Source organism: Triturus cristatus, unplaced genomic scaffold (genome assembly GCF_964204655.1).
Source record: "Triturus cristatus unplaced genomic scaffold, aTriCri1.1 SCAFFOLD_638, whole genome shotgun sequence".
NCBI classification, from domain to species: Eukaryota; Metazoa; Chordata; class Amphibia; order Caudata; family Salamandridae; genus Triturus; species Triturus cristatus.
Window position 1 is genome coordinate 99174 of NW_028188162.1, and position 24957 is coordinate 124130.

General features: G+C 33.4%; 17 non-coding genes across 17 annotated transcripts; all 17 read left to right on the forward strand.

The window, feature by feature from the left end:
• The first annotated feature begins 1170 nt into the window (after positions 1-1170).
• Positions 1171-1244, forward strand: TRNAI-AAU (transfer RNA isoleucine (anticodon AAU)). Its single transcript has one exon. It is a non-coding gene; the product is annotated as a tRNA-Ile (tRNA).
• Positions 1245-3546: 2302 nt separating this feature from the next.
• Positions 3547-3620, forward strand: TRNAI-AAU (transfer RNA isoleucine (anticodon AAU)). Its single transcript has one exon. It is a non-coding gene; the product is annotated as a tRNA-Ile (tRNA).
• Positions 3621-4402: 782 nt separating this feature from the next.
• Positions 4403-4476, forward strand: TRNAI-AAU (transfer RNA isoleucine (anticodon AAU)). Its single transcript has one exon. It is a non-coding gene; the product is annotated as a tRNA-Ile (tRNA).
• A 523-nt stretch (positions 4477-4999) lies between these two features.
• TRNAI-AAU (transfer RNA isoleucine (anticodon AAU)) lies at positions 5000-5073 on the forward strand. The gene has a single exon. It is a non-coding gene; the product is annotated as a tRNA-Ile (tRNA).
• Positions 5074-6452: 1379 nt separating this feature from the next.
• Positions 6453-6526, forward strand: TRNAI-AAU (transfer RNA isoleucine (anticodon AAU)). The gene has a single exon. It is a non-coding gene; the product is annotated as a tRNA-Ile (tRNA).
• Positions 6527-7640: 1114 nt separating this feature from the next.
• TRNAI-AAU (transfer RNA isoleucine (anticodon AAU)) lies at positions 7641-7714 on the forward strand. Its single transcript has one exon. It is a non-coding gene; the product is annotated as a tRNA-Ile (tRNA).
• Positions 7715-9425: 1711 nt separating this feature from the next.
• On the forward strand, positions 9426-9499 carry TRNAI-AAU (transfer RNA isoleucine (anticodon AAU)). Its single transcript has one exon. It is a non-coding gene; the product is annotated as a tRNA-Ile (tRNA).
• Positions 9500-10281: 782 nt separating this feature from the next.
• TRNAI-AAU (transfer RNA isoleucine (anticodon AAU)) lies at positions 10282-10355 on the forward strand. The gene has a single exon. It is a non-coding gene; the product is annotated as a tRNA-Ile (tRNA).
• A 1976-nt stretch (positions 10356-12331) lies between these two features.
• On the forward strand, positions 12332-12405 carry TRNAI-AAU (transfer RNA isoleucine (anticodon AAU)). The gene has a single exon. It is a non-coding gene; the product is annotated as a tRNA-Ile (tRNA).
• Positions 12406-13519: 1114 nt separating this feature from the next.
• Positions 13520-13593, forward strand: TRNAI-AAU (transfer RNA isoleucine (anticodon AAU)). Its single transcript has one exon. It is a non-coding gene; the product is annotated as a tRNA-Ile (tRNA).
• A 523-nt stretch (positions 13594-14116) lies between these two features.
• Positions 14117-14190, forward strand: TRNAI-AAU (transfer RNA isoleucine (anticodon AAU)). Its single transcript has one exon. It is a non-coding gene; the product is annotated as a tRNA-Ile (tRNA).
• Positions 14191-16160: 1970 nt separating this feature from the next.
• Positions 16161-16234, forward strand: TRNAI-AAU (transfer RNA isoleucine (anticodon AAU)). The gene has a single exon. It is a non-coding gene; the product is annotated as a tRNA-Ile (tRNA).
• A 1711-nt stretch (positions 16235-17945) lies between these two features.
• Positions 17946-18019, forward strand: TRNAI-AAU (transfer RNA isoleucine (anticodon AAU)). Its single transcript has one exon. It is a non-coding gene; the product is annotated as a tRNA-Ile (tRNA).
• Positions 18020-18801: 782 nt separating this feature from the next.
• On the forward strand, positions 18802-18875 carry TRNAI-AAU (transfer RNA isoleucine (anticodon AAU)). Its single transcript has one exon. It is a non-coding gene; the product is annotated as a tRNA-Ile (tRNA).
• Positions 18876-20851: 1976 nt separating this feature from the next.
• On the forward strand, positions 20852-20925 carry TRNAI-AAU (transfer RNA isoleucine (anticodon AAU)). Its single transcript has one exon. It is a non-coding gene; the product is annotated as a tRNA-Ile (tRNA).
• Positions 20926-22039: 1114 nt separating this feature from the next.
• Positions 22040-22113, forward strand: TRNAI-AAU (transfer RNA isoleucine (anticodon AAU)). Its single transcript has one exon. It is a non-coding gene; the product is annotated as a tRNA-Ile (tRNA).
• Positions 22114-23824: 1711 nt separating this feature from the next.
• TRNAI-AAU (transfer RNA isoleucine (anticodon AAU)) lies at positions 23825-23898 on the forward strand. The gene has a single exon. It is a non-coding gene; the product is annotated as a tRNA-Ile (tRNA).
• Positions 23899-24957: the final 1059 nt, after the last annotated feature.

The following is a 24957-nucleotide window of genomic DNA, read 5'->3' on the forward strand; positions in this document are numbered from 1 at the left end:
TTCTTTCTGATGTTTAGCTCTATATTTCCTTTGAGCAGGAGCTGATAGAATGAGTAGATGAATTAATTTAATATAGATGATGAACTGTTATTTATTGCTAAACCACATAGAACATACATTAATGGTTCTAAGTTTTAACACTAAGAATGAAAATCTCATTTGTATTGATTTTTTTGTGATATTTGTTTCTTCATGTCGATAATATATAAATATACCTTATGGGTAAACAGCTGAAAATAAGCTTTCAAACTATCTGGGGTTCACTGACATTAGCAATTCTTCATATGCTTGTCCCCCAGCCCAGCACGAACGGCGGCCTGTTAGCACAGTTGGTTAGAGCGTGGTGCTAATAACGCCAAGGTCACTGGTTCGATCCCTGTACATGCCAAGTTTCTGTGTTAAATAAAAGATGCTTTTTCTTCTGTCTCTTTGTTATCTGTATATCTCTTTGGAGCAAGAGCTGCTAGAATCATTAGTTGAATCAATTTGATATAGATGTGGAATTATATATTAATGTTAAAGTGCCTTGAACATCCATTAATGGTTCAAAGTTCTAACACTAAGTAATTAATCTCCCATTTATTACAAGTAATTTAGGAAAGTCTAGTTTTGATTTTTTGATAATGCTTAAAGACACCATGAATGTAAACAGCTGAATATAAGATTTCCATCTATCTCGGGTTAACAATCAGTAGCACTTCATCATCTGTTATTTCTTCAGTAGTATGCTATAAATATAGTAAGCCTATTATCTGATTCTGTTAGAACATGAAGTTAAAAATGCCAAGAACATACTTTCTACCACTCTCCAAGCAAACACTTAACGCTGCTTTAATGTTGAAATAGATGCATTTTCTTCTGTATCTTGTTTAAATCTATATTTCCTTTGAGCAGAAGCTGATAGAATGAGTAGATGAATTAATTTAATATAGATTATGAACTGTTATTTATTGCTAAACCACATGGAAAATACATTAATGGTTCTAAGTTTTAACACTAAGATTGAAAATCTCATTTGTATTGATTTTTTTGTGATATTTGTTTCTTCATGTCGATAATATATAAATATACCTTATGGGTAAACAGCTGAAAATAAGCTTTCAAACTATCTGGGGTTCACTGACATTAGCAATTCTTCATATGCTTGTCCCCCAGCCCAGCACGAGCGGCGGCCTGTTAGCTCAGTTGGTTAGAGCGTGGTGCTAATAACGCCAAGGTCACAGGTTCGATCCCTGTACAGGCCAAGTTTCTGTGTTAAATAAAAGATGCTTTTTCTTCTGTCTCTTTGTTATCTGTATATCTCTTTGGAGCAAGAGCTGCTAGAATCATTAGTTGAATCAATTTGATATAGATGTGGAATTATATATTAATGTTAAACTGCCTTGAACATCCATTAATGGTTGTAAGTTCTAACACTAAGTAACTAAATCTCTCATTTATTACAAGCATTTTCTTCTGTCTGATGTTTATCTCTATATTTCCTTTGAGCAGGAGCTGATAGAATGAGTAGATGAATTAATTTAATATAGATGATGAACTGTTATTTATTGCTAAACCACATAGAACATACATTAATGGTTCTAAGTTTTAACACTAAGAATGAAAATCTCATTTGTATTGATTTTTTTGTGATATTTGTTTCTTCATGTCGATAATATATAAATATACCTTATGGGTAAACAGCTGAAAATAAGCTTTCAATCTATCTGGGGTTCACTGACATTAGCAGTTCTGCATATGCTTGTCCCCCAGCCCAGCACGAACGGCGGCCTGTTAGCTCAGTTGGTTAGAGCGTGGTGCTAATAACGCCAAGGTCACAGGTTCCATCCCTGTACAGGCCAAGTTTCTGTGTTAAAAAAAAGATGCTTTTTCTTGTGTCTCTTTGTTAACTGTATATCTCTTTGGAGCAAGAGCTGCTAGTAGTTGAATCAATTTGATATAGATGTGGAATTATATATTAATGTTAAAGTGCCTTGAACATCCATTAATGGTTGTAAGTTCTAACACTAAGTAACTAAATCTCTCATTTATTACAAGCATTTTCTTCTGTCTGATGTTTATCTCTATATTTCCTTTGAGCAGGAGCTGATAGAATGAGTAGATGAATTAATTTAATATAGATGATGAACTGTTATTTATTGCTAAACCACATAGAACATACATTAATGGTTCTAAGTTTTAACACTAAGAATGAAAATCTCATTTGTATTGATTTTTTTGTGATATTTGTTTCTTCATGTCGATAATATATACATATACCTTATGGGTAAACAGCTGAAAATAAGCTTTCAAACTATCTGCGGTTCACTGACATTAGCAATTCTTCATATGCTTGTCCCCCAGCCCAGCACGAACAACGGCCTGTTAGCACAGTTGGTTAGAGCGTGGTGCTAATAACGCCAAGGTCACAGGTTCGATCCCTGTACAGGCCAAGTTTCTGTGTTAAATAAAAGATGCTTTTTCTTCTGTCTCTTTGTTATCTGTATATCTCTTTGGAGCAAGAGCTGCTAGAATCATTAGTTGAATCAATTTGATATAGATGTGGAATTATATATTAATGTTAAAGTGCCTTGAACATCCATTAATGGTTGTAAGTTCTAACACTAAGTAACTAAATCTCTCATTTATTACAAGCATTTTCTTCTGTCTGATGTTTATCTCTATATTTCCTTTGAGCAGGAGCTGATAGAATGAGTAGATGAATTAATTTAATATAGATGATGAACTGTTATTTATTGCTAAACCACATAGAACATACATTAATGGTTCTAAGTTTTAACACTAAGAATAAAAATCTCATTTGTATTGATTTTTTTGTGATATTTGTTTCTTCATGTCGATAATATATAAATATACTTTATGGGTAAACAGCTGAAAATAAGCTTTCAAACTATCTGGGGTTCACTGACATTAGCAGTTCTGCATATGCTTGTCCCCCAGCACAGAACGAACGGCAGCCTGTTAGCTCAGTTGGTTAGAGCGTGGTGCTAATAACGCCAAGGTCACAGGTTCGATCCCTGTACAGGCCAAGTTTCTGTGTTAAAAAAAAGATGCTTTTTCTTGTGTCTCTTTGTTAACTGTATATCTCTTTGGAGCAAGAGCTGCTAGTAGTTGAATCAATTTGATATAGATGTGGAATTATATATTAATGTTAAAGTGCCTTGAACATCCATTAATGGTTGAAAGTTCTAACACTAAGTAACTAAATCTCTCATTTATTACAAGCATTTTCTTCTGTCTGATGTTTATCTCTATATTTCCTTTGAGCAGGAGCTGATAGAATGAGTAGATGAATTAATTTAATATAGATGATGAACTGTTATTTATTGCTAAACCACATGGAAAATACATTAATGGTTCTAAGTTTTAACACTAAGATTGAAAATCTCATTTGTATTGATTTTTTTGTGATATTTGTTTCTTCATGTCGATAATATATAAATATACCTTATGGGTAAACAGCTGAAAATAAGCTTTCAAACTATCTGGGGTTCACTGACATTCGCAATTCTTCATATGCTTGTCCCCCAGCCCAGCACAAACAGCGGCCTGTTAGCTCAGTTGGTTAGAGCGTGGTGCTAATAACGCCAAGGTCACAGGTTCGATCCCTGTACAGGCCAAGTTTCTGTGTTAAATAAAAGATGCTTTTTCTTCTGTCTCTTTGTTATCTGTATATCTCTTTGGAGCAAGAGCTGCTAGAATCATTAGTTGAATCAATTTGATATAGATGTGGAATTATATATTAATGTTAAAGTGCCTTGAACACCCATTAATGGTTCAAAGTTCTAACACTAAGTAATTAATCTCCCATTTATTACAAGTAATTTAGGAAAGTCTAGTTTTGATTTTTTGATAATGCTTAAAGACACCATGAATGTAAACAGCTGAATATAAGATTTCCATCTATCTCGGGTTAACAATCAGTAGCACTTCATCATCTGTTATTTCTTCAGTAGTATGCTATAAATATAGTAAGCCTATTATCTGATTCTGTTAGAACATGAAGTTAAAAATGCCAAGAACATACTTTCTACCACTCTCCAAGCAAACACTTAACGCTGCTTTAATGTTGAAATAGATGCATTTTCTTCTGTATCTTGTTTAAATCTATATTTCCTTTGAGCAGAAGCTGATAGAATGAGTAGATGAATTAATTTAATATAGATTATGAACTGTTATTTATTGCTAAACCACATGGAAAATACATTAATGGTTCTAAGTTTTAACACTAAGATTGAAAATCTCATTTGTATTGATTTTTTTGTGATATTTGTTTCTTCATGTCGATAATATATAAATATACCTTATGGGTAAACAGCTGAAAATAAGCTTTCAAACTATCTGGGGTTCACTGACATTAGCAATTCTTCATATGCTTGTCCCCCAGCCCAGCACGAGCGGCGGCCTGTTAGCTCAGTTGGTTAGAGCGTGGTGCTAATAACGCCAAGGTCACAGGTTCGATCCCTGTACAGGCCAAGTTTCTGTGTTAAATAAAAGATGCTTTTTCTTCTGTCTCTTTGTTATCTGTATATCTCTTTGGAGCAAGAGCTGCTAGAATCATTAGTTGAATCAATTTGATATAGATGTGGAATTATATATTAATGTTAAAGTGCCTTGAACATCCATTAATGGTTGTAAGTTCTAACACTAAGTAACTAAATCTCTCATTTATTACAAGCATTTTCTTCTGTCTGATGTTTATCTCTATATTTCCTTTGAGCAGGAGCTGATAGAATGAGTAGATGAATTAATTTAATATAGATGATGAACTGTTATTTATTGCTAAACCACATAGAACATACATTAATGGTTCTAAGTTTTAACACTAAGAATGAAAATCTCATTTGTATTGATTTTTTTGTGATATTTGTTTCTTCATGTCGATAATATATAAATATACCTTATGGGTAAACAGCTGAAAATAAGCTTTCAAACTATCTGGGGTTCACTGACATTAGCAATTCTTCATATGCTTGTCCCCCAGCCCAGCACGAACGGCGGCCTGTTAGCTCAGTTGGTTAGAGCGTGGTGCTAATAACGCCAAGGTCACAGGTTCGATCCCTGTACAGGCCAAGTTTCTGTGTTAAAAAAAAGATGCTTTTTCTTGTGTCTCTTTGTTAACTGTATATCTCTTTGGAGCAAGAGCTGCTAGAATCATTAGTTGAATCAATTTGATATAGATGTGGAATTATATATTAATGTTAAAGTGCCTTGAACATCCATTAATGGTTGTAAGTTCTAACACTAAGTAACTAAATCTCTCATTTATTACAAGCATTTTCTTCTGTCTGATGTTTATCTCTATATTTCCTTTGAGCAGGAGCTGATAGAATGAGTAGATGAATTAATTTAATATAGATGATGAACTGTTATTTATTGCTAAACCACATAGAACATACATTAATGGTTCTAAGTTTTAACACTAAGAATGAAAATCTCATTTGTATTGATTTTTTTGTGATATTTGTTTCTTCATGTCGATAATATATAAATATACCTTATGGGTAAACAGCTGAAAATAAGCTTTCAAACTATCTGCGGTTCACTGACATTAGCAATTCTTCATATGCTTGTCCCCCAGCCCAGCACGAACAACGGCCTGTTAGCACAGTTGGTTAGAGCGTGGTGCTAATAACGCCAAGGTCACAGGTTCGATCCCTGTACAGGCCAAGTTTCTGTGTTAAATAAAAGATGCTTTTTCTTCTGTCTCTTTGTTATCTGTATATCTCTTTGGAGCAAGAGCTGCTAGAATCATTAGTTGAATCAATTTGATATAGATGTGGAATTATATATTAATGTTAAAGTGCCTTGAACATCCATTAATGGTTCAAAGTTCTAACACTAAGTAATTAATCTCCCATTTATTACAAGTAATTTAGGAAAGTCTAGTTTTGATTTTTTGATAATGCTTAAAGACACCATGAATGTAAACAGCTGAATATAAGATTTCCATCTATCTCGAGTTAACAATCAGTAGCACTTCATCATCTGTTATTTCTTCAGTAGTATGCTATAAATATAGTAAGCCTATTATCTGATTCTGTTAGAACATGAAGTTAAAAATGCCAAGAACATACTTTCTACCACTCTCCAAGCAAACACTTAACGCTGCTTTAATGTTGAAATTGATGCATTTTCTTCTGTATCTTGTTTAAATCTATATTTCCTTTGAGCAGAAGCTGATAGAATGAGTAGATGAATTAATTTAATATAGATTATGAACTGTTATTTATTGCTAAACCACATGGAAAATACATTAATGGTTCTAAGTTTTAACACTAAGATTGAAAATCTCATTTGTATTGATTTTTTTGTGATATTTGTTTCTTCATGTCGATAATATATAAATATACCTTATGGGTAAACAGCTGAAAATAAGCTTTCAAACTATCTGGGGTTCACTGACATTAGCAATTCTTCATATGCTTGTCCCCCAGCCCAGCACGAGCGGCGGCCTGTTAGCTCAGTTGGTTAGAGCGTGGTGCTAATAACGCCAAGGTCACAGGTTCGATCCCTGTACAGGCCAAGTTTCTGTGTTAAATAAAAGATGCTTTTTCTTCTGTCTCTTTGTTATCTGTATATCTCTTTGGAGCAAGAGCTGCTAGAATCATTAGTTGAATCAATTTGATATAGATGTGGAATTATATATTAATGTTAAAGTGCCTTGAACATCCATTAATGGTTGTAAGTTCTAACACTAAGTAACTAAATCTCTCATTTATTACAAGCATTTTCTTCTGTCTGATGTTTATCTCTATATTTCCTTTGAGCAGGAGCTGATAGAATGAGTAGATGAATTAATTTAATATAGATGATGAACTGTTATTTATTGCTAAACCACATAGAACATACATTAATGGTTCTAAGTTTTAACACTAAGAATGAAAATCTCATTTGTATTGATTTTTTTGTGATATTTGTTTCTTCATGTCGATAATATATAAATATACCTTATGGGTAAACAGCTGAAAATAAGCTTTCAATCTATCTGGGGTTCACTGACATTAGCAGTTCTGCATATGCTTGTCCCCCAGCCCAGCACGAACGGCGGCCTGTTAGCTCAGTTGGTTAGAGCGTGGTGCTAATAACGCCAAGGTCACAGGTTCCATCCCTGTACAGGCCAAGTTTCTGTGTTAAAAAAAAGATGCTTTTTCTTGTGTCTCTTTGTTAACTGTATATCTCTTTGGAGCAAGAGCTGCTAGTAGTTGAATCAATTTGATATAGATGTGGAATTATATATTAATGTTAAAGTGCCTTGAACATCCATTAATGGTTGTAAGTTCTAACACTAAGTAACTAAATCTCTCATTTATTACAAGCATTTTCTTCTGTCTGATGTTTATCTCTATATTTCCTTTGAGCAGGAGCTGATAGAATGAGTAGATGAATTAATTTAATATAGATGATGAACTGTTATTTATTGCTAAACCACATAGAACATACATTAATGGTTCTAAGTTTTAACACTAAGAATGAAAATCTCATTTGTATTGATTTTTTTGTGATATTTGTTTCTTCATGTCGATAATATATAAATATACCTTATGGGTAAACAGCTGAAAATAAGCTTTCAAACTATCTGGGGTTCACTGACATTAGCAATTCTTCATATGCTTGTCCCCCAGCCCAGCACAAACAGCGGCCTGTTAGCTCAGTTGGTTAGAGCGTGGTGCTAATAACGCCAAGGTCACAGGTTCGATCCCTGTACAGGCCAAGTTTCTGTGTTAAAAAATAGATGCTTTTTCTTGTGTCTCTTTGTTAACTGTATATCTCTTTGGAGCAAGAGCTGCTAGAATCATTAGTTGAATCAATTTGATATAGATGTGGAATTATATATTAATGTTAAAGTGCCTTGAACATCCATTAATGGTTGTAAGTTCTAACACTAAGTAACTAAATCTCTCATTTATTACAAGCATTTTCTTCTGTCTGATGTTTAGCTCTATATTTCCTTTGAGCAGGAGCTGATAGAATGAGTAGATGAATTAATTTAATATAGATGATGAACTGTTATTTATTGCTAAACCACATAGAACATACATTAATGGTTCTAAGTTTTAACACTAAGAATGAAAATCTCATTTGTATTGATTTTTTTGTGATATTTGTTTCTTCATGTCGATAATATATAAATATACCTTATGGGTAAACAGCTGAAAATAAGCTTTCAAACTATCTGCGGTTCACTGACATTAGCAATTCTTCATATGCTTGTCCCCCAGCCCAGCACGAACAACGGCCTGTTAGCACAGTTGGTTAGAGCGTGGTGCTAATAACGCCAAGGTCACAGGTTCGATCCCTGTACAGGCCAAGTTTCTGTGTTAAATAAAAGATGCTTTTTCTTCTGTCTCTTTGTTATCTGTATATCTCTTTGGAGCAAGAGCTGCTAGAATCATTAGTTGAATCAATTTGATATAGATGTGGAATTATATATTAATGTTAAAGTGCCTTGAACATCCATTAATGGTTGTAAGTTCTAACACTAAGTAACTAAATCTCTCATTTATTACAAGCATTTTCTTCTGTCTGATGTTTATCTCTATATTTCCTTTGAGCAGGAGCTGATAGAATGAGTAGATGAATTAATTTAATATAGATGATGAACTGTTATTTATTGCTAAACCACATAGAACATACATTAATGGTTCTAAGTTTTAACACTAAGAATGAAAATCTCATTTGTATTGATTTTTTTGTGATATTTGTTTCTTCATGTCGATAATATATAAATATACTTTATGGGTAAACAGCTGAAAATAAGCTTTCAAACTATCTGGGGTTCACTGACATTAGCAGTTCTGCATATGCTTGTCCCCCAGCACAGAACGAACGGCAGCCTGTTAGCTCAGTTGGTTAGAGCGTGGTGCTAATAACGCCAAGGTCACAGGTTCGATCCCTGTACAGGCCAAGTTTCTGTGTTAAAAAAAAGATGCTTTTTCTTGTGTCTCTTTGTTAACTGTATATCTCTTTGGAGCAAGAGCTGCTAGTAGTTGAATCAATTTGATATAGATGTGGAATTATATATTAATGTTAAAGTGCCTTGAACATCCATTAATGGTTGAAAGTTCTAACACTAAGTAACTAAATCTCTCATTTATTACAAGCATTTTCTTCTGTCTGATGTTTATCTCTATATTTCCTTTGAGCAGGAGCTGATAGAATGAGTAGATGAATTAATTTAATATAGATGATGAACTGTTATTTATTGCTAAACCACATGGAAAATACATTAATGGTTCTAAGTTTTAACACTAAGATTGAAAATCTCATTTGTATTGATTTTTTTGTGATATTTGTTTCTTCATGTCGATAATATATAAATATACCTTATGGGTAAACAGCTGAAAATAAGCTTTCAAACTATCTGGGGTTCACTGACATTCGCAATTCTTCATATGCTTGTCCCCCAGCCCAGCACAAACAGCGGCCTGTTAGCTCAGTTGGTTAGAGCGTGGTGCTAATAACGCCAAGGTCACAGGTTCGATCCCTGTACAGGCCAAGTTTCTGTGTTAAATAAAAGATGCTTTTTCTTCTGTCTCTTTGTTATCTGTATATCTCTTTGGAGCAAGAGCTGCTAGAATCATTAGTTGAATCAATTTGATATAGATGTGGAATTATATATTAATGTTAAAGTGCCTTGAACACCCATTAATGGTTCAAAGTTCTAACACTAAGTAATTAATCTCCCATTTATTACAAGTAATTTAGGAAAGTCTAGTTTTGATTTTTTGATAATGCTTAAAGACACCATGAATGTAAACAGCTGAATATAAGATTTCCATCTATCTCTGGTTAACAATCAGTAGCACTTCATCATCTGTTATTTCTTCACTAGTATGCTATAAAAATAGTAAGCCTATTATCTGATTCTGTTAGAACATGAAGTTAAAAATGCCAAGAACATACTTTCTACCACTCTCCAAGCAAACACTTAACGCTGCTTTAATGTTGAAATAAATGCATTTTCTTCTGTATCTTGTTTAAATCTATATTTCCTTTGAGCAGAAGCTGATAGAATGAGTAGATGAATTAATTTAATATAGATGATGAACTGTTATTTATTACTAAACCACATGGAAAATACATTAATGGTTCTAAGTTTTAACACTAAGAATGAAAATCTCATTTGTATTGATTTTTTTGTGATATTTGTTTCTTCATGTCGATAATATATAAATATACCTTATGGGTAAACAGCTGAAAATAAGCTTTCAAACTATCTGGGGTTCACTGACATTAGCAGTTCTTCATATGCTTGTCCCCCAGCCCAGCACGAACAGCGGCCTGTTAGCTCAGTTGGTTAGAGCGTGGTGCTAATAACGCCAAGGTCACAGGTTCGATCCCTGTACAGGCCAAGTTTCTGTGTTAAATAAAAGATGCTTTTTCTTGTGTCTCTTTGTTAACTGTATATCTCTTTGGAGCAAGAGCTGCTAGAATCATTAGTTGAATCAATTTGATATAGATGTGGAATTATATATTAATGTTAAAGTGCCTTGAACATCCATTAATGGTTGTAAGTTCTAACACTAAGTAACTAAATCTCTCATTTATTACAAGCATTTTCTTCTGTCTGATGTTTATCTCTATATTTCCTTTGAGCAGGAGCTGATAGAATGAGTAGATGAATTAATTTAATATAGATGATGAACTGTTATTTATTGCTAAACCACATAGAACATACATTAATGGTTCTAAGTTTTAACACTAAGAATGAAAATCTCATTTGTATTGATTTTTTTGTGATATTTGTTTCTTCATGTCGATAATATATAAATATACCTTATGGGTAAACAGCTGAAAATAAGCTTTCAAACTATCTGGGGTTCACTGACATTAGCAATTCTTCATATGCTTGTCCCCCAGCCCAGCACAAACAGCGGCCTGTTAGCTCAGTTGGTTAGAGCGTGGTGCTAATAACACCAAGCTCACAGGTTCGATCCCTGTACAGGCCAAGTTTCTGTGTTAAAAAAAAGATGCTTTTTCTTGTGTCTCTTTGTTAACTGTATATCTCTTTGGAGCAAGAGCTGCTAGAATCATTAGTTGAATCAATTTGATATAGATGTGGAATTATATATTAATGTTAAAGTGCCTTGAACATCCATTAATGGTTGTAAGTTCTAAAACTAAGTAACTAAATCTCTCATTTATTACAAGCATTTTCTTCTTTCTGATGTTTAGCTCTATATTTCCTTTGAGCAGGAGCTGATAGAATGAGTAGATGAATTAATTTAATATAGATGATGAACTGTTATTTATTGCTAAACCACATAGAACATACATTAATGGTTCTAAGTTTTAACACTAAGAATGAAAATCTCATTTGTATTGATTTTTTTGTGATATTTGTTTCTTCATGTCGATAATATATAAATATACCTTATGGGTAAACAGCTGAAAATAAGCTTTCAAACTATCTGGGGTTCACTGACATTAGCAATTCTTCATATGCTTGTCCCCCAGCCCAGCACGAACGGCGGCCTGTTAGCACAGTTGGTTAGAGCGTGGTGCTAATAACGCCAAGGTCACTGGTTCGATCCCTGTACATGCCAAGTTTCTGTGTTAAATAAAAGATGCTTTTTCTTCTGTCTCTTTGTTATCTGTATATCTCTTTGGAGCAAGAGCTGCTAGAATCATTAGTTGAATCAATTTGATATAGATGTGGAATTATATATTAATGTTAAAGTGCCTTGAACATCCATTAATGGTTCAAAGTTCTAACACTAAGTAATTAATCTCCCATTTATTACAAGTAATTTAGGAAAGTCTAGTTTTGATTTTTTGATAATGCTTAAAGACACCATGAATGTAAACAGCTGAATATAAGATTTCCATCTATCTCGGGTTAACAATCAGTAGCACTTCATCATCTGTTATTTCTTCAGTAGTATGCTATAAATATAGTAAGCCTATTATCTGATTCTGTTAGAACATGAAGTTAAAAATGCCAAGAACATACTTTCTACCACTCTCCAAGCAAACACTTAACGCTGCTTTAATGTTGAAATAGATGCATTTTCTTCTGTATCTTGTTTAAATCTATATTTCCTTTGAGCAGAAGCTGATAGAATGAGTAGATGAATTAATTTAATATAGATTATGAACTGTTATTTATTGCTAAACCACATGGAAAATACATTAATGGTTCTAAGTTTTAACACTAAGATTGAAAATCTCATTTGTATTGATTTTTTTGTGATATTTGTTTCTTCATGTCGATAATATATAAATATACCTTATGGGTAAACAGCTGAAAATAAGCTTTCAAACTATCTGGGGTTCACTGACATTAGCAATTCTTCATATGCTTGTCCCCCAGCCCAGCACGAGCGGCGGCCTGTTAGCTCAGTTGGTTAGAGCGTGGTGCTAATAACGCCAAGGTCACAGGTTCGATCCCTGTACAGGCCAAGTTTCTGTGTTAAATAAAAGATGCTTTTTCTTCTGTCTCTTTGTTATCTGTATATCTCTTTGGAGCAAGAGCTGCTAGAATCATTAGTTGAATCAATTTGATATAGATGTGGAATTATATATTAATGTTAAACTGCCTTGAACATCCATTAATGGTTGTAAGTTCTAACACTAAGTAACTAAATCTCTCATTTATTACAAGCATTTTCTTCTGTCTGATGTTTATCTCTATATTTCCTTTGAGCAGGAGCTGATAGAATGAGTAGATGAATTAATTTAATATAGATGATGAACTGTTATTTATTGCTAAACCACATAGAACATACATTAATGGTTCTAAGTTTTAACACTAAGAATGAAAATCTCATTTGTATTGATTTTTTTGTGATATTTGTTTCTTCATGTCGATAATATATAAATATACCTTATGGGTAAACAGCTGAAAATAAGCTTTCAATCTATCTGGGGTTCACTGACATTAGCAGTTCTGCATATGCTTGTCCCCCAGCCCAGCACGAACGGCGGCCTGTTAGCTCAGTTGGTTAGAGCGTGGTGCTAATAACGCCAAGGTCACAGGTTCCATCCCTGTACAGGCCAAGTTTCTGTGTTAAAAAAAAGATGCTTTTTCTTGTGTCTCTTTGTTAACTGTATATCTCTTTGGAGCAAGAGCTGCTAGTAGTTGAATCAATTTGATATAGATGTGGAATTATATATTAATGTTAAAGTGCCTTGAACATCCATTAATGGTTGTAAGTTCTAACACTAAGTAACTAAATCTCTCATTTATTACAAGCATTTTCTTCTGTCTGATGTTTATCTCTATATTTCCTTTGAGCAGGAGCTGATAGAATGAGTAGATGAATTAATTTAATATAGATGATGAACTGTTATTTATTGCTAAACCACATAGAACATACATTAATGGTTCTAAGTTTTAACACTAAGAATGAAAATCTCATTTGTATTGATTTTTTTGTGATATTTGTTTCTTCATGTCGATAATATATACATATACCTTATGGGTAAACAGCTGAAAATAAGCTTTCAAACTATCTGGGGTTCACTGACATTGGCAATTCTTCATATGCTTGTCCCCCAGCCCAGCACGAACAGCGGCCTGTTAGCTCAGTTGGTTAGAGCGTGGTGCTAATAACGCCAAGGTCACAGGTTCGATCCCTGTACAGGCCAAGTTTCTGGGTTAAAAAAAAGATGCTTTTTCTTGTGTCTCTTTGATAACTGTATATCTCTTTGGAGCAAGAGCTGCTAGAATCATTAGTTGAATCAATTTGATATAGATGTGGAATTATATATTAATGTTAAAGTGCCTTGAACATCCATTAATGGTTGTAAGTTCTAACACTAAGTAACTAAATCTCTCATTTATTACAAGCATTTTCTTCTGTCTGATGTTTATCTCTATATTTCCTTTGAGCAGGAGCTGATAGAATGAGTAGATGAATTAATTTAATATAGATGATGAACTGTTATTTATTGCTAAACCACATAGAACATACATTAATGGTTCTAAGTTTTAACACTAAGAATGAAAATCTCATTTGTATTGATTTTTTTGTGATATTTGTTTCTTCATGTCGATAATATATAAATATACCTTATGGGTAAACAGCTGAAAATAAGCTTTCAAACTATCTGGGGTTCACTGACATTGGCAATTCTTCATATGCTTGTCCCCCAGCCCAGCACAAACAGCGGCCTGTTAGCTCAGTTGGTTAGAGCGTGGTGCTAATAACGCCAAGGTCACAGGTTCGATCCCTGTACAGGCCAAGTTTCTGTGTTAAAAAAAAGATGCTTTTTCTTGTGTCTCTTTGTTAACTGTATATCTCTTTGGAGCAAGAGCTGCTAGAATGATTAGTTGAATCAATTTGATATAGATGTGGAATTATATATCAATGTTAAAGTGCCTTGAACATCCATTAATGGTTCAAAGTTCTAACACTAAGTAATTAATCTCCCATTTATTACAAGTAATTTAGGAAAGTCTAGTTTTGATTTTTTGATAATGCTTAAAGACACCATGAATGTAAACAGCTGAATATAAGATTTCCATCTATCTCGGGTTAACAATCAGTAGCACTTCATCATCTGTTATTTCTTCAGTAGTATGCTATAAATATAGTAAGCCTATTATCTGATTCTGTTAGAACATGAAGTTAAAAATGCCAAGAACATACTTTCTACCACTCTCCAAGCAAACACTTAACGCTGCTTTAATGTTGAAATAAATGCATTTTCTTCTGTATCTTGTTTAAATCTATATTTCCTTTGAGCAGAAGCTGATAGAATGAGTAGATGAATTAATTTAATATAGATGATGAACTGTTATTTATTGCTAAACCACATGGAAAATACATTAATGGTTCTAAGTTTTAACACTAAGAATGAAAATCTCATTTGTATTGATTTTTTTGTGATATTTGTTTCTTCATGTCGATAATATATAAATATACCTTATGGGTAAACAGCTGAAAATAAGCTTTCAAACTATCTGGGGTTCACTGACATTAGCAATTCTTCATATGCTTGTCCCCCAGCCCAGCACAAACAGCGGCCTGTTAGCTCAGTTGGTTAGAGCGTGGTGCTAATAACGCCAAGCTCACAGGTTCGATCCCTGTACAGGCCAAGTTTCTGTGTTAAAAAAAAGATGCTTTTTCTTGTGTCTCTTTGTTAACTGTATATCTCTTTGGAGCAAGAGCTGCTAGAATCATTAGTTGAATCAATTTGATATAGATGTGGAATTATATATTAATGTTAAAGTGCCTTGAACATCCATTAATGGTTGTAAGTTCTAACACTAAGTAACTAAATCTCTCATTTATTACAAGCATTTTCTTCTTTCTGATGTTTAGCTCTATATTTCCTTTGAGCAGGAGCTGATAGAATGAGTAGATGAATTAATTTAATATAGATGATGAACTGTTATTTATTGCTAAACCACATAGAACATACATTAATGGTTCTAAGTTTTAACACTAAGAATGAAAATCTCATTTGTATTGATTTTTTTGTGATATTTGTTTCTTCATGTCGATAATATATAAATATACCTTATGGGTAAACAGCTGAAAATAAGCTTTCAATCTATCTGGGGTTCACTGACATTAGCAGTTCTGCATATGCTTGTCCCCCAGCCCAGCACGAACGGCGGCCTGTTAGCTCAGTTGGTTAGAGCGTGGTGCTAATAACACCAAGGTCACAGGTTCCATCCCTGTACAGGCCAAGTTTCTGTGTTAAAAAAAAGATGCTTTTTCTTGTGTCTCTTTGTTAACTGTATATCTCTTTGGAGCAAGAGCTGCTAGTAGTTGAATCAATTTGATATAGATGTGGAATTATATATTAATGTTAAAGTGCCTTGAACATCCATTAATGGTTGTAAGTTCTAACACTAAGTAACTAAATCTCTCATTTATTACAAGCATTTTCTTCTGTCTGATGTTTATCTCTATATTTCCTTTGAGCAGGAGCTGATAGAATGAGTAGATGAATTAATTTAATATAGATGATGAACTGTTATTTATTGCTAAACCACATAGAACATACATTAATGGTTCTAAGTTTTAACACTAAGAATGAAAATCTCATTTGTATTGATTTTTTTGTGATATTTGTTTCTTCATGTCGATAATATATAAATATACCTTATGGGTAAACAGCTGAAAATAAGCTTTCAAACTATCTGGGGTTCACTGACATTAGCAATTCTTCATATGCTTGTCCCCCAGCCCAGCACAAACAGCGGCCTGTTAGCTCAGTTGGTTAGAGCGTGGTGCTAATAACGCCAAGGTCACAGGTTCGATCCCTGTACAGGCCAAGTTTCTGTGTTAAAAAATAGATGCTTTTTCTTGTGTCTCTTTGTTAACTGTATATCTCTTTGGAGCAAGAGCTGCTAGAATCATTAGTTGAATCAATTTGATATAGATGTGGAATTATATATTAATGTTAAAGTGCCTTGAACATCCATTAATGGTTGTAAGTTCTAACACTAAGTAACTAAATCTCTCATTTATTACAAGCATTTTCTTCTGTCTGATGTTTAGCTCTATATTTCCTTTGAGCAGGAGCTGATAGAATGAGTAGATGAATTAATTTAATATAGATGATGAACTGTTATTTATTGCTAAACCACATAGAACATACATTAATGGTTCTAAGTTTTAACACTAAGAATGAAAATCTCATTTGTATTGATTTTTTTGTGATATTTGTTTCTTCATGTCGATAATATATAAATATACCTTATGGGTAAACAGCTGAAAATAAGCTTTCAAACTATCTGCGGTTCACTGACATTAGCAATTCTTCATATGCTTGTCCCCCAGCCCAGCACGAACAACGGCCTGTTAGCACAGTTGGTTAGAGCGTGGTGCTAATAACGCCAAGGTCACAGGTTCGATCCCTGTACAGGCCAAGTTTCTGTGTTAAATAAAAGATGCTTTTTCTTCTGTCTCTTTGTTATCTGTATATCTCTTTGGAGCAAGAGCTGCTAGAATCATTAGTTGAATCAATTTGATATAGATGTGGAATTATATATTAATGTTAAAGTGCCTTGAACATCCATTAATGGTTGTAAGTTCTAACACTAAGTAACTAAATCTCTCATTTATTACAAGCATTTTCTTCTGTCTGATGTTTATCTCTATATTTCCTTTGAGCAGGAGCTGATAGAATGAGTAGATGAATTAATTTAATATAGATGATGAACTGTTATTTATTGCTAAACCACATAGAACATACATTAATGGTTCTAAGTTTTAACACTAAGAATGAAAATCTCATTTGTATTGATTTTTTTGTGATATTTGTTTCTTCATGTCGATAATATATAAATATACTTTATGGGTAAACAGCTGAAAATAAGCTTTCAAACTATCTGGGGTTCACTGACATTAGCAGTTCTGCATATGCTTGTCCCCCAGCACAGAACGAACGGCAGCCTGTTAGCTCAGTTGGTTAGAGCGTGGTGCTAATAACGCCAAGGTCACAGGTTCGATCCCTGTACAGGCCAAGTTTCTGTGTTAAAAAAAAGATGCTTTTTCTTGTGTCTCTTTGTTAACTGTATATCTCTTTGGAGCAAGAGCTGCTAGTAGTTGAATCAATTTGATATAGATGTGGAATTATATATTAATGTTAAAGTGCCTTGAACATCCATTAATGGTTGAAAGTTCTAACACTAAGTAACTAAATCTCTCATTTATTACAAGCATTTTCTTCTGTCTGATGTTTATCTCTATATTTCCTTTGAGCAGGAGCTGATAGAATGAGTAGATGAATTAATTTAATATAGATGATGAACTGTTATTTATTGCTAAACCACATGGAAAATACATTAATGGTTCTAAGTTTTAACACTAAGATTGAAAATCTCATTTGTATTGATTTTTTTGTGATATTTGTTTCTTCATGTCGATAATATATAAATATACCTTATGGGTAAACAGCTGAAAATAAGCTTTCAAACTATCTGGGGTTCACTGACATTCGCAATTCTTCATATGCTTGTCCCCCAGCCCAGCACAAACAGCGGCCTGTTAGCTCAGTTGGTTAGAGCGTGGTGCTAATAACGCCAAGGTCACAGGTTCGATCCCTGTACAGGCCAAGTTTCTGTGTTAAATAAAAGATGCTTTTTCTTCTGTCTCTTTGTTATCTGTATATCTCTTTGGAGCAAGAGCTGCTAGAATCATTAGTTGAATCAATTTGATATAGATGTGGAATTATATATTAATGTTAAAGTGCCTTGAACACCCATTAATGGTTCAAAGTTCTAACACTAAGTAATTAATCTCCCATTTATTACAAGTAATTTAGGAAAGTCTAGTTTTGATTTTTTGATAATGCTTAAAGACACCATGAATGTAAACAGCTGAATATAAGATTTCCATCTATCTCTGGTTAACAATCAGTAGCACTTCATCATCTGTTATTTCTTCACTAGTATGCTATAAAAATAGTAAGCCTATTATCTGATTCTGTTAGAACATGAAGTTAAAAATGCCAAGAACATACTTTCTACCACTCTCCAAGCAAACACTTAACGCTGCTTTAATGTTGAAATAAATGCATTTTCTTCTGTATCTTGTTTAAATCTATATTTCCTTTGAGCAGAAGCTGATAGAATGAGTAGATGAATTAATTTAATATAGATGATGAACTGTTATTTATTACTAAACCACATGGAAAATACATTAATGGTTCTAAGTTTTAACACTAAGAATGAAAATCTCATTTGTATTGATTTTTTTGTGATATTTGTTTCTTCATGTCGATAATATATAAATATACCTTATGGGTAAACAGCTGAAAATAAGCTTTCAAACTATCTGGGGTTCACTGACATTAGCAGTTCTTCATATGCTTGTCCCCCAGCCCAGCACGAACAGCGGCCTGTTAGCTCAGTTGGTTAGAGCGTGGTGCTAATAACGCCAAGGTCACAGGTTCGATCCCTGTACAGGCCAAGTTTCTGTGTTAAATAAAAGATGCTTTTTCTTGTGTCTCTTTGTTAACTGTATATCTCTTTGGAGCAAGAGCTGCTAGAATCATTAGTTGAATCAATTTGATATAGATGTGGAATTATATATTAATGTTAAAGTGCCTTGAACATCCATTAATGGTTGTAAGTTCTAACACTAAGTAACTAAATCTCTCATTTATTACAAGCATTTTCTTCTGTCTGATGTTTATCTCTATATTTCCTTTGAGCAGGAGCTGATAGAATGAGTAGATGAATTAATTTAATATAGATGATGAACTGTTATTTATTGCTAAACCACATAGAACATACATTAATGGTTCTAAGTTTTAACACTAAGAATGAAAATCTCATTTGTATTGATTTTTTTGTGATATTTGTTTCTTCATGTCGATAATATATAAATATACCTTATGGGTAAACAGCTGAAAATAAGCTTTCAAACTATCTGGGGTTCACTGACATTAGCAATTCTTCATATGCTTGTCCCCCAGCCCAGCACAAACAGCGGCCTGTTAGCTCAGTTGGTTAGAGCGTGGTGCTAATAACGCCAAGCTCACAGGTTCGATCCCTGTACAGGCCAAGTTTCTGTGTTAAAAAAAAGATGCTTTTTCTTGTGTCTCTTTGTTAACTGTATATCTCTTTGGAGCAAGAGCTGCTAGAATCATTAGTTGAATCAATTTGATATAGATGTGGAATTATATATTAATGTTAAAGTGCCTTGAACATCCATTAATGGTTGTAAGTTCTAACACTAAGTAACTAAATCTCTCATTTATTACAAGCATTTTCTTCTTTCTGATGTTTAGCTCTATATTTCCTTTGAGCAGGAGCTGATAGAATGAGTAGATGAATTAATTTAATATAGATGATGAACTGTTATTTATTGCTAAACCACATAGAACATACATTAATGGTTCTAAGTTTTAACACTAAGAATGAAAATCTCATTTGTATTGATTTTTTTGTGATATTTGTTTCTTCATGTCGATAATATATAAATATACCTTATGGGTAAACAGCTGAAAATAAGCTTTCAAACTATCTGGGGTTCACTGACATTAGCAATTCTTCATATGCTTGTCCCCCAGCCCAGCACGAACGGCGGCCTGTTAGCACAGTTGGTTAGAGCGTGGTGCTAATAACGCCAAGGTCACTGGTTCGATCCCTGTACATGCCAAGTTTCTGTGTTAAATAAAAGATGCTTTTTCTTCTGTCTCTTTGTTATCTGTATATCTCTTTGGAGCAAGAGCTGCTAGAATCATTAGTTGAATCAATTTGATATAGATGTGGAATTATATATTAATGTTAAAGTGCCTTGAACATCCATTAATGGTTCAAAGTTCTAACACTAAGTAATTAATCTCCCATTTATTACAAGTAATTTAGGAAAGTCTAGTTTTGATTTTTTGATAATGCTTAAAGACACCATGAATGTAAACAGCTGAATATAAGATTTCCATCTATCTCGGGTTAACAATCAGTAGCACTTCATCATCTGTTATTTCTTCAGTAGTATGCTATAAATATAGTAAGCCTATTATCTGATTCTGTTAGAACATGAAGTTAAAAATGCCAAGAACATACTTTCTACCACTCTCCAAGCAAACACTTAACGCTGCTTTAATGTTGAAATAGATGCATTTTCTTCTGTATCTTGTTTAAATCTATATTTCCTTTGAGCAGAAGCTGATAGAATGAGTAGATGAATTAATTTAATATAGATTATGAACTGTTATTTATTGCTAAACCACATGGAAAATACATTAATGGTTCTAAGTTTTAACACTAAGATTGAAAATCTCATTTGTATTGATTTTTTTGTGATATTTGTTTCTTCATGTCGATAATATATAAATATACCTTATGGGTAAACAGCTGAAAATAAGCTTTCAAACTATCTGGGGTTCACTGACATTAGCAATTCTTCATATGCTTGTCCCCCAGCCCAGCACGAGCGGCGGCCTGTTAGCTCAGTTGGTTAGAGCGTGGTGCTAATAACGCCAAGGTCACAGGTTCGATCCCTGTACAGGCCAAGTTTCTGTGTTAAATAAAAGATGCTTTTTCTTCTGTCTCTTTGTTATCTGTATATCTCTTTGGAGCAAGAGCTGCTAGAATCATTAGTTGAATCAATTTGATATAGATGTGGAATTATATATTAATGTTAAAGTGCCTTGAACATCCATTAATGGTTGTAAGTTCTAACACTAAGTAACTAAATCTCTCATTTATTACAAGCATTTTCTTCTGTCTGATGTTTATCTCTATATTTCCTTTGAGCAGGAGCTGATAGAATGAGTAGATGAATTAATTTAATATAGATGATGAACTGTTATTTATTGCTAAACCACATAGAACATACATTAATGGTTCTAAGTTTTAACACTAAGAATGAAAATCTCATTTGTATTGATTTTTTTGTGATATTTGTTTCTTCATGTCGATAATATATAAATATACCTTATGGGTAAACAGCTGAAAATAAGCTTTCAATCTATCTGGGGTTCACTGACATTAGCAGTTCTGCATATGCTTGTCCCCCAGCCCAGCACGAACGGCGGCCTGTTAGCTCAGTTGGTTAGAGCGTGGTGCTAATAACGCCAAGGTCACAGGTTCCATCCCTGTACAGGCCAAGTTTCTGTGTTAAAAAAAAGATGCTTTTTCTTGTGTCTCTTTGTTAACTGTATATCTCTTTGGAGCAAGAGCTGCTAGTAGTTGAATCAATTTGATATAGATGTGGAATTATATATTAATGTTAAAGTGCCTTGAACATCCATTAATGGTTGTAAGTTCTAACACTAAGTAACTAAATCTCTCATTTATTACAAGCATTTTCTTCTGTCTGATGTTTATCTCTATATTTCCTTTGAGCAGGAGCTGATAGAATGAGTAGATGAATTAATTTAATATAGATGATGAACTGTTATTTATTGCTAAACCACATAGAACATACATTAATGGTTCTAAGTTTTAACACTAAGAATGAAAATCTCATTTGTATTGATTTTTTTGTGATATTTGTTTCTTCATGTCGATAATATATAAATATACCTTATGGGTAAACAGCTGAAAATAAGCTTTCAAACTATCTGGGGTTCACTGACATTAGCAATTCTTCATATGCTTGTCCCCCAGCCCAGCACAAACAGCGGCCTGTTAGCTCAGTTGGTTAGAGCGTGGTGCTAATAACGCCAAGGTCACAGGTTCGATCCCTGTACAGGCCAAGTTTCTGTGTTAAAAAATAGATGCTTTTTCTTGTGTCTCTTTGTTAACTGTATATCTCTTTGGAGCAAGAGCTGCTAGAATCATTAGTTGAATCAATTTGATATAGATGTGGAATTATATATTAATGTTAAAGTGCCTTGAACATCCATTAATGGTTGTAAGTTCTAACACTAAGTAACTAAATCTCTCATTTATTACAAGCATTTTCTTCTGTCTGATGTTTAGCTCTATATTTCCTTTGAGCAGGAGCTGATAGAATGAGTAGATGAATTAATTTAATATAGATGATGAACTGTTATTTATTGCTAAACCACATAGAACATACATTAATGGTTCTAAGTTTTAACACTAAGAATGAAAATCTCATTTGTATTGATTTTTTTGTGATATTTGTTTCTTCATGTCGATAATATATAAATATACCTTATGGGTAAACAGCTGAAAATAAGCTTTCAAACTATCTGCGGTTCACTGACATTAGCAATTCTTCATATGCTTGTCCCCCAGCCCAGCACGAACAACGGCCTGTTAGCACAGTTGGTTAGAGCGTGGTGCTAATAACGCCAAGGTCACAGGTTCGATCCCTGTACAGGCCAAGTTTCTGTGTTAAATAAAAGATGCTTTTTCTTCTGTCTCTTTGTTATCTGTATATCTCTTTGGAGCAAGAGCTGCTAGAATCATTAGTTGAATCAATTTGATATAGATGTGGAATTATATATTAATGTTAAAGTGCCTTGAACATCCATTAATGGTTGTAAGTTCTAACACTAAGTAACTAAATCTCTCATTTATTACAAGCATTTTCTTCTGTCTGATGTTTATCTCTATATTTCCTTTGAGCAGGAGCTGATAGAATGAGTAGATGAATTAATTTAATATAGATGATGAACTGTTATTTATTGCTAAACCACATAGAACATACATTAATGGTTCTAAGTTTTAACACTAAGAATGAAAATCTCATTTGTATTGATTTTTTTGTGATATTTGTTTCTTCATGTCGATAATATATAAATATACTTTATGGGTAAACAGCTGAAAATAAGCTTTCAAACTATCTGGGGTTCACTGACATTAGCAGTTCTGCATATGCTTGTCCCCCAGCACAGAACGAACGGCAGCCTGTTAGCTCAGTTGGTTAGAGCGTGGTGCTAATAACGCCAAGGTCACAGGTTCGATCCCTGTACAGGCCAAGTTTCTGTGTTAAAAAAAAGATGCTTTTTCTTGTGTCTCTTTGTTAACTGTATATCTCTTTGGAGCAAGAGCTGCTAGTAGTTGAATCAATTTGATATAGATGTGGAATTATATATTAATGTTAAAGTGCCTTGAACATCCATTAATGGTTGAAAGTTCTAACACTAAGTAACTAAATCTCTCATTTATTACAAGCATTTTCTTCTGTCTGATGTTTATCTCTATATTTCCTTTGAGCAGGAGCTGATAGAATGAGTAGATGAATTAATTTAATATAGATGATGAACTGTTATTTATTGCTAAACCACATGGAAAATACATTAATGGTTCTAAGTTTTAACACTAAGATTGAAAATCTCATTTGTATTGATTTTTTTGTGATATTTGTTTCTTCATGTCGATAATATATAAATATACCTTATGGGTAAACAGCTGAAAATAAGCTTTCAAACTATCTGGGGTTCACTGACATTCGCAATTCTTCATATGCTTGTCCCCCAGCCCAGCACAAACAGCGGCCTGTTAGCTCAGTTGGTTAGAGCGTGGTGCTAATAACGCCAAGGTCACAGGTTCGATCCCTGTACAGGCCAAGTTTCTGTGTTAAATAAAAGATGCTTTTTCTTCTGTCTCTTTGTTATCTGTATATCTCTTTGGAGCAAGAGCTGCTAGAATCATTAGTTGAATCAATTTGATATAGATGTGGAATTATATATTAATGTTAAAGTGCCTTGAACACCCATTAATGGTTCAAAGTTCTAACACTAAGTAATTAATCTCCCATTTATTACAAGTAATTTAGGAAAGTCTAGTTTTGATTTTTTGATAATGCTTAAAGACACCATGAATGTAAACAGCTGAATATAAGATTTCCATCTATCTCTGGTTAACAATCAGTAGCACTTCATCATCTGTTATTTCTTCACTAGTATGCTATAAAAATAGTAAGCCTATTATCTGATTCTGTTAGAACATGAAGTTAAAAATGCCAAGAACATACTTTCTACCACTCTCCAAGCAAACACTTAACGCTGCTTTAATGTTGAAATAAATGCATTTTCTTCTGTATCTTGTTTAAATCTATATTTCCTTTGAGCAGAAGCTGATAGAATGAGTAGATGAATTAATTTAATATAGATGATGAACTGTTATTTATTGCTAAACCACATAGAACATACATTAATGGTTCTAAGTTTTAACACTAAGAATGAAAATCTCATTTGTATTGATTTTTTTGTGATATTTGTTTCTTCATGTCGATAATATATAAATATACCTTATGGGTAAACAGCTGAAAATAAGCTTTCAAACTATCTGCGGTTCACTGACATTAGCAATTCTTCATATGCTTGTCCCCCAGCCCAGCACGAACAACGGCCTGTTAGCACAGTTGGTTAGAGCGTGGTGCTAATAACGCCAAGGTCACAGGTTCGATCCCTGTACAGGCCAAGTTTCTGTGTTAAATAAAAGATGCTTTTTCTTCTGTCTCTTTGTTATCTGTATATCTCTTTGGAGCAAGAGCTGCTAGAATCATTAGTTGAATCAATTTGATATAGATGTGGAATTATATATTAATGTTAAAGTGCCTTGAACATCCATTAATGGTTGTAAGTTCTAACACTAAGTAACTAAATCTCTCATTTATTACAAGC